This window comes from Pundamilia nyererei, unplaced genomic scaffold (genome assembly GCF_000239375.1).
Source record: "Pundamilia nyererei isolate P.nyererei 1_Seehausen unplaced genomic scaffold, PunNye1.0 scaffold00054, whole genome shotgun sequence".
Lineage (NCBI taxonomy): Eukaryota > Metazoa > Chordata > Actinopteri > Cichliformes > Cichlidae > Pundamilia > Pundamilia nyererei.
In genome coordinates, this window is record NW_005187455.1 from 1,399,010 (window position 1) to 1,407,573 (window position 8,564).

General features: G+C 38.7%; 1 protein-coding gene across 9 annotated transcripts in view; it reads right to left on the minus strand.

Moving 5' to 3' along the window:
- The window catches only part of LOC102198529 (protein FAM161A), a 14,347-nt gene extending 7,940 nt beyond the window's left edge, over window positions 1-6,407 (minus strand). For 7 of the 9 annotated variants that reach the window (XM_005733693.1, XM_005733691.1, XM_005733685.1 and 4 more), the window contains exon 1: window positions 6,276-6,407. The gene's annotated coding sequence lies outside the window, so the exon portion shown is untranslated. Of the gene's footprint in view, window positions 1-3,376; window positions 3,393-5,276; window positions 5,670-6,275 lie in introns of those variants that run through there. The other 2 variants (XM_013910972.1, XM_013910974.1) reach the window with 2 other exon arrangements.
- Window positions 6,408-8,564: the final 2,157 nt, after the last annotated feature.

Here is an 8,564-nt window from a genome sequence, read left to right on the forward strand (position 1 = left end):
ACATGATAGCGTCATGTGCTAATGGGTGAGCACAGAGTATCAAATGTAATATAAGAAAATATCTCTTCATTTGAACAGCAGATTACTAAAGTACTTACTGAAGATTACTAAAGGTGAACAAATTTACTACTCTCTCTCACTCGTTTTTCTGAACAACAGCATTCACAGCTTCAAGCTAAGCTACCAGAAGAGTTTGTGGAAATGCACAAAGCTCCAGATTCTTAGTCATCTATCTTACTCCCTCCATCGTGACTCAATATCAGTCATCCAAGACAGCTCTTCAATAATATGGTGGGATAAAACATAGGTGCCAGCCAAATTACAAAGGTCCTATCTGCTCATAATTTCTTAGATAACTTTCCAGAAGCACTTTACCAAAAACTATATTTTTTAATTATTATCATTATTTTTTAAACCCTGCGTTTGTTTGTTTAAAATCACTATCCTTTCAGCCTGTTCATGGCCAAAAGTGTCCACCAACAGATTAGGTCTGTAATTTTTATTGTTTTGAAGTTTTCTTTCTATTTTTTCTGTATGATGTTTTTAACTAACATCATTTCTTTTCTTAAATGTAAAATAGTCATTAATTTTTTATATTTTTAAGCATTAAAACACCAGTTTGTTTGTACAGTGTACTTGTTGGAAGACAACAAGAAGACAACAAGAATAGAAGATTCCCACTCCTGTGAAGTGGTTTCCACAGGGCAAAGGCATTTAAACGGTTTCAATTGGCCAAAAGTGGCCAAGAGGAACAACTGGATGTATAGAGTATATTACTGATATATTTAAGGAGCTGAGGTTAAAAAATTTAAAAATCTGAAAACAAATTGAGACCCTTGGGAAGTTTCATTCCATATGCATTAACACAGCAAAAATGATCAAAGAAAAGAAAGTGAAGTGACCACAAATGGCCAGCATAGAGAGTTATTAAATGTCAAATGATTGTTCGGGTCGTGTACTGTTGGCTCTTTCTGCTGCTTTTGACACTATTGATCATGGTATCTTGGGTGGGCATCCCTGGATCAGCTTTGGATTGTTTGGGTCTGGATCTGAGAGTTTGGTTCCCACGCTAATTGAGCATCTTCATCTTCAGTTCTCCCAAATGTGAAAAATCAGGCTGTAACTTTTGAGCAGGAATTCAGTTTTGATAAGCAGTCTTTTTTTTAAATCATCTGTGGAACTTTTCCCATCTTAAATATATACTGCCTCTGATAAGTACACATGCTTTTATTTCATCACACACTGAATATTGTGATTCATTATTCCGTTGCCCCCAAAAGGTTGATTCTGTTCATCTGGACGCAGCGTTTTCAGTGGGAGATACGTTTCGTCACTCATCCAACTGCCTGTTTCCCCACCCTTATAAAGGTTTATAAGGTTGAGGGAACCTGCAGCCAGCTCGTGCAATCAGACTTGTGATCTGAATGTGCTGTTGCACCTGCTTTTCCAGGATTACCTCTAAAATCTATAGTCTCCTCTTTATCAGAGTTTATGTCATGGCCCAGAGCCTAGTGGCTCCGTGTTTTGTTTTGTTTTTTTTATTATTAATATGCTTCATTTTAGTTAGTTAATGGTTATATACAGTGATTTGTAGTTCTTAGGTTTTGTTCCTGTGCCTCCCATGTTTAGTGTGTCATGTCTCCAGTGTAGGTTTCATTCTGTCTTCATGTTTATTCATCCTTTTCTGCTCCCTCTGTTCCTCATATCAGTGTCAAGTCTGTATCTTTGTGAATGACTCTTGGTTCCTGTTTTACTTCGACAGTCTGTTTTACTTCACTGTTTTGAGTTTTGCTTCCCCTTTGTTTCGTCATGTCATATTAGGTTCAGCTGTGTCTCCCTCCTGTTGCGTATTCCCTTGTTACCCTCTGTGTATAAGTTGTGTGTGTTTTTCTTTGTTCCTCACGTGTTTCCAGGTTCCTAGTTTTCAAGTAGTCTGTAATTTTAAATTTATCCCAGTTTAGGTTTTTGTTAGTTATCTTAGTCACCCTTGCCTTTTGTTTTGTAGTATTTTGTGCAGCCAAGAATAAAGGCTCGCTTTTTGTTAAACTTTTACCTCCATCTCTCAGTTGTCTGCATTTGGGCCCACCTCATTCTTTCCATGCGTTGTGCATATTGTGACAGTTTATCTGTTCATTTCTTCATATAAATTTGTGTTATTTCAGTTATTATATTACAAATGGTGAGTATATGTATAAAGAAATGCACAGTGTATTTCCAAAGCCTGTAAGAAATCAAACATACAGCACCTGAAACACAAAATTTCAAAAATGCAAAGGTACATAAATCAACTGTGCGAACTGCAGCCTCAGTTTCCTGTTTGTAGCTGACAGGAGTGGCAGCTGGTGTGGTCTGTTGCTATAGATATTCTGCTTCAAGGATTGTACATTCAGAGATGCATTTCAGCATTCATTGGTCATAACAAGTGGTTATTTGCATTACTGTTGCCTTCCTATCGAAACAATGTAGCCAACAATCTGACCTCTGACATCTACAAGCCATTTTCTGCTGCTCACTGGGTATGTTCTGAACTCTGCCTCCTGACATCTGACCCACGTTAAAACATGGACTGAACATACACACACCCACAACCACCTACACACACACCACAATGGACAACTGTACCCTCAAACACACAATAATAACATGGACTGAACCACCACTCACAACCACTAGCACTTTATATAGCCTCTGTAGAATTATCCACATATCTCACTTATCTTAACTGCACTACTGTATAGCTCTGTAATAATCATTCTGTACTTTTTAACCCTACAACTGTTTACAACTTGCACAGTTCCCATTTCTGTATAGCTGTATATCTCAGATTCTGTAAAGTTATTTATTTCATATTCTGTATAGTTTTTCATATTTATATCCTGTTCATAGCCTGTACATAGCTTGTACTCACTACAGCCTGTACATACTTATAGTTATAGAATATTCACAACATACTTCATACCGTGTACATTATAACATACCATAATAGACCCATTTCTGTAATATATTTACATATCTATATTATTGCTAATATTTATTGTAATATATCTATATCACTAAAGCACTTCTGGATGGATGCAAACTGCATTTCGTTGCCCTGTACCTGTGCATGTGCAATGACAATAAAGTTGAATTCTATTCTATTCTATTTTTCAGATTATTCTCACTACTTCAAAGTCTCTTAAATCACCTTTCCTCACCATTAGGGGGAGTTTCCACCATGTGTCTCATTAGAAATGAGTTGAACGAACGTACCTAATAAAGTGGACTGAGTGTAAATATTTTAGAAGCAAAGGAAACTTTACATCACGAGTGCCAAACTCCAGGCCTCGAGGGCCGGTGTCCGGCAAGTTTTAGATATCACCCTGGGTCAACACACCTGAATCAAGTGATCAGTTCATTACCAGCCTCTGGAGAACTTCAAGACATGTTGAGGAGGTAATTTGGCCTTTTAAATCAGCTGTGATGGATCAAGGACACATCTAAAACCTGCAGGACACCGGCCCTCGAGGCCTGGAGTTCAACACCTGTGCCTTACATCAAAGTCTGTGAGAGACAAAGACAAAGAAGCTGCACTGATGTCATTTGTCCACGAGGTGGCGGTGTTGCACTTTTTACTTTTGTTTCCATAGTCGTACACGTGACATGAAATGACGTTTTATAACTGAGCCGTTTTTACTAAAACAAAAACATGTTTTTGAACTGAAATACAGAACATATTTGTGGTGATTTGGTATTTTTACTGCCACTTTTCCATTTTCTTTTTTTTCCATTATTTTTATTATTATTTTACCCTCACATTACATTTTGTTTTTTGTTCCCTCGCGGAGTTCTTGGAAAAGTTTGCCCTCAAAGGTGTACCACGAGTTTTCCTGTGAATGCTCTCAAGGTACAAACTGTCCCTTTGTGTGAGAGAGGAAGGTGAGTCAAGACTGTTTATTTGTGTACCAGATTTTGGCATGACAAACACTGACTGGTGTGCTGCACAACGTCAGACACAAGTTACAGCATTAAAAAAGAAAAAGAATAAAGAGCGCTGAAGATTAATAGGTGTGATTAATATCATCCAGGAAAGATGGGCTTTAAATTGGAGATGACCTGAAATCTCCAATGAGATGCCAGCACCAAAAGCTGCTGCTCACCTGACCTAAGCAGATGTGTAAGAGCGAAGTTAGTCCATTAAAGCATTCAGAACTAACAAAAAACCATATTACGCCTTATTACTTAAATAAGTTTCTGTTTTTCCTGTAACAAAGTTGTGAAAATTCACAGATTTCTCACATAATGGAGCATTTTTGTACGCCTGCTGTATATGTGTGTATATGTATGTGTGTGTCTGATTTTTCCAGTGCTGGCATGGGATGAATAGTGGCAGTGTTCACTCAGAGTGGGGCTGAGTAAACAGTCATCACAAGCTTGGCTCTCTCCTCCGTCACACAGAGCAGAGTGGCTGTGCCACAATCCTACTCTGCATGGTTTACTGAAACACCTGACATCAGGCAGTTCTCCCAGGATTACATTTTGTAGCACTTCTGAAATGATGCAAAGGTTTAACCACATTATGACTTCTTTGAAAAAAGATTCTTTGTCATAATTTCACAAATTTGTCTGCAAGAACACATTGAAGAATAACTTTTAGTAAAATGAATATAACTAGTGTAAGGTTTTAGCAAATGTTGGATTATTTTTTTGTCAACACCAGCAATTTTTTTAATCTTATAACCCTCCACCCCCATTTCTACCCATGTTTTTACACAGTTAATGCTTTCTTTTCTTTGTGACTGAACTCATAAAGAAGAGAAGACATAAGAGAAGTGAGTTAAGTGACTTTGATCAAAACATGACTGTTGGTGTCAGGTGGGCTGGTCTGGGTGGTCTGTTTATTACAACCAAAATATGTAGAAGAGCATCTCTGAATGCTCAACACTTCAAATTTTGAAGCAGAATATCACTCGAAGTGCTGTTCTTGACAACTAAGAACAGGAAACTGAGGCTACAGTTCACCAAAACTGGACAAAAGAATATTGGTAAAACATCCCTGCATCTAGCAGCCAGCAAATCTGCAGCAGCTGCATGATGCTATCGTGTCAATATGGATCAAAAAAGACGTCCAAACTGCTACTAGCAAAGTGTATCTAATAAAGTGACCAGACTTTATATGATACGTGTTGTGGTTCATACAGCTGAAGTCTGAAGCTTTGTCAGGACTCAAAATGGGGATTTGAGGGTCATAAATCAAAACATAAAGTTAGAAAAAACAAGGGAAGAAAGCCTCTTACTCTTCATTTCTTCTTCTTCTTCTTCTTCTTCTTCTTCTTCCTGTTCACTTTAGGGCTCACTACGGTAGATCATCTGTCTCCATCTCAGCCTATAACTAGCATCCTCTTCTGTCACACCTCCTCGTCTCCATATTCAGCGTCCTTTGTCCAATATGTCCATCAAGCCTCCTCTGCACATGTCCAAACCATCGCAGCCTCGACCCTTGCTCAAGTTGAGCTATCCCTCTGATGTACTCATTTTTGACCTTGTTCATCCTGGTCACTCTCACTTTCGATTAATATATGGACATCTTGAGCTCGGCCTCCTGCCTTTTTATCAGTGCCACTGGCTCTGAAGCCATTCATCACTACCTCTTACAAAGTTTCACTTTCACTTCTGGTGCAGTCTGTAGTCTGTCACAAGTTAAGCATTTGATAAACAAAACTCTGGTAAACATAAATGCATTAAAAAATCATTCTAATGCTTGTCATTTTCTTCTGGATCTGAATAAACCTCTTAGCTGTTCAAAATTCCTCTGTGCAGGAAAAAGTAAACCTTGTATGTGTGGGTTTACCAGTCTTTTTCAACGTTTTCTGAATTATCTAGATGTTCTTTTCATTTTCCTTTTTCAAACAGCTGCCATAGTTACAGCACCTATCATGCCTCTGACGATACTGAAGCTTAAAAATAAGGCCCTACTTGTTTGTTTTATAAATCTTAAGTCCCAAATACAGAAAAAATTATGATCACACTAGCCATTTTCATTCAAAAATACTTTCTGAACCATTTCCAAATCCAAAACAAGGCCTCTTGGGAGTTTCCCTTTTCTTTTTTTCTGTGCACACATTTACGGTAAAGACCACCAGCCAAAGCTTTCATAGAGAAGCAGCACAACCGCAACCTATCTCAATGAGGTTTGTGTTTCCGAAGAAATCCACGCCCTTGCCTGAAATATGTCCCCCAACCCCCCACAGCTGGAGCAAAAATTTACATGTGATTACAGAGGTGCAAACACTCACTCATGATGCCAGTACACCGTAAATCCTCATGAGTACAGACAGAGCAATTTAAGTCCTCTACGGGAACAAACACTGACGTGGAGCGACACTCAGGACTGGAGTGTTTCTCTTGTCTGCTATGCTAACCTCCCACTTCCCTCTCCCCTGCAGCACTTTACGGCTTGTTTGTGTTTGAGAGGAACACTCCACCCTCTCAACAACAAGCCCTGCTCATTAACTTCCTGAAACAACTCACTGTGCTGTGAAGCCCATGCATGCAGTGGGAGCCTGATTGCAGTCTAAATGGGAGATTCAGAAATAAATGGCTACAATGTTTAAAATAAGGTGAAAAGTCACAAAGTCTTTTTTCCTCTTGAAATCTTATGTGAACAAACAAGGGATGTATAATATTTTTTCAAGTTGAGATTTAAAAAAATAGATAAAAATTCCTTTTCCCATGTGGTACGCAGTAGTGTGTGGGTGTAATGTTTGAAGTTCTACATAATTTTGGCTGCTTATTATACAACTATGTAGCATAATTGATGCCTATCTATCCATAACCACTTGTGTGGCTATAGTCTATCATAGCTAACATTTGGCTGGAGGTGAGGTATAGTGTCGTGACATATTATGCAAATGAGACACTTGAAGAACCAGAAAACCAGCTGGGAAGAACTTTTGAGTATACAGATGCTCTGTTGGGAGTTATGGGCTAGGGTTAGGGTTAGCAATATAATGAGCAACAAGACAATACAAAATATCAGAGAGAAGGTCTGACCTCTTCAAGGCCTTATCCCTCTGGCTTTCAGGGTCCTGAAATATTAATTCCAAATTTCCTCACAAATCTTGTAAAAACTGCACGACAGATCTCAAACAACAACCATAGCAAACTATGACCGGTTAATCCACATGTTTTAGCGAAGCTTTTCTGGCAGTTGTCTCAAAACTGCGGGACTAGTTCAGCACTAAAAATACAGACTCTTTTTCCTTTTGTCAGTGTGATTAAATATGCAAATCTGCTTATTGTTCAAAGCTTCCACTATACAACAGCAGATACAAGACAGATTCATTAAGCTATGAGTCAGCCACCAAGAGGTACTTTATTTGTATTCATCTGGGATAAAACTTCTAAACACGGTACACCAAATACAGTAAGGAGTACAGAACACAATGACTGGGGATAAAAAATTTCTGGTATCTGTTTTCTTGTTGATTTTATTGATATTGACAGGCTCAGCTCAAAACTGGAGAAGCAAAAGAGAATGGATGACTGAGGGATGCTGGATCAAAAAAAGAGGGGGGGGGATAACATTTTTTCAAAAATCACAAGGGCAGTTAAGTGGACTTTGTTTTTCCTGTCACTTAGGTTACACTCAGTTAAGGTCATTATGATTCAAGAGGCTAAAAGTTAATCCAACATTAAAGCGCAAAAAACTGCAGTTCTTGTGGATGCCACTTAAGGCTCACTCCAAAAGCCAGTAAATCTCCACATTCGCCAGTATTAAAATTAGAGAGGGACCGATCAGATATTACCTATCGGTATCGGTCTGATACTGACCTAAATTACTGGATCGGATATCGGAGAGAAATAAAAAATGTAATTGATCCATTAAATATCACGAAAGCAACTCACAAAACTTGCGACATTGCGTAACTCAGCTCATAACCTTAGCACGTCGGAGCAGTAGCCTATGCTTGCCTTGCGCTGTGGCAAGTGAGACCTGTAGGCAGTCTGGTTGAGCATTTGGAGCTTCGCTACCAAACCGGAATTTCTTCTCTGAGAAAGTTATTCCAGAGAGAAGTAAAGCAAGTGTGTAAGTTCATCTCTGAATGTTTGTAAAGCATTCCCACGTTAATCTTAACAACCCATATATGGAGCGACTGCTTCTTCTCTCCCCCTCCCTCTCCTGCTGCTACTTCAATCATGAAACTGATCAATGATCAGCTGATCGGCTTTTCTGTCGACTCAGGTCTCTCTTGTTAGTTTTTGGCCCACTTTGCACCAGAAAGAGGAAACCAGCGGCTGAACAACAGCAGCACGTTTAAGCTTGATAAGCTGTTGTTAGAATGTATTTAATATTACTTTCTACACCAGGATCCTTTTCTACTTAGCTGACAGCTGGTAACTGTGCAGGGGCGGATCTAGCAAAGTTATGCAAGGGGGGCCGATAGGGCATTAACAGGGAAAAGGGGGGATACAAAGAAATACTTTTCCTTCTTATTCTCATTTAAAATGTGTAGCTTTTATTAAATAATTATCTGAATCTTACACCCAAAGTTTTAATCTGATGTAAAATGTATATAAGTCCA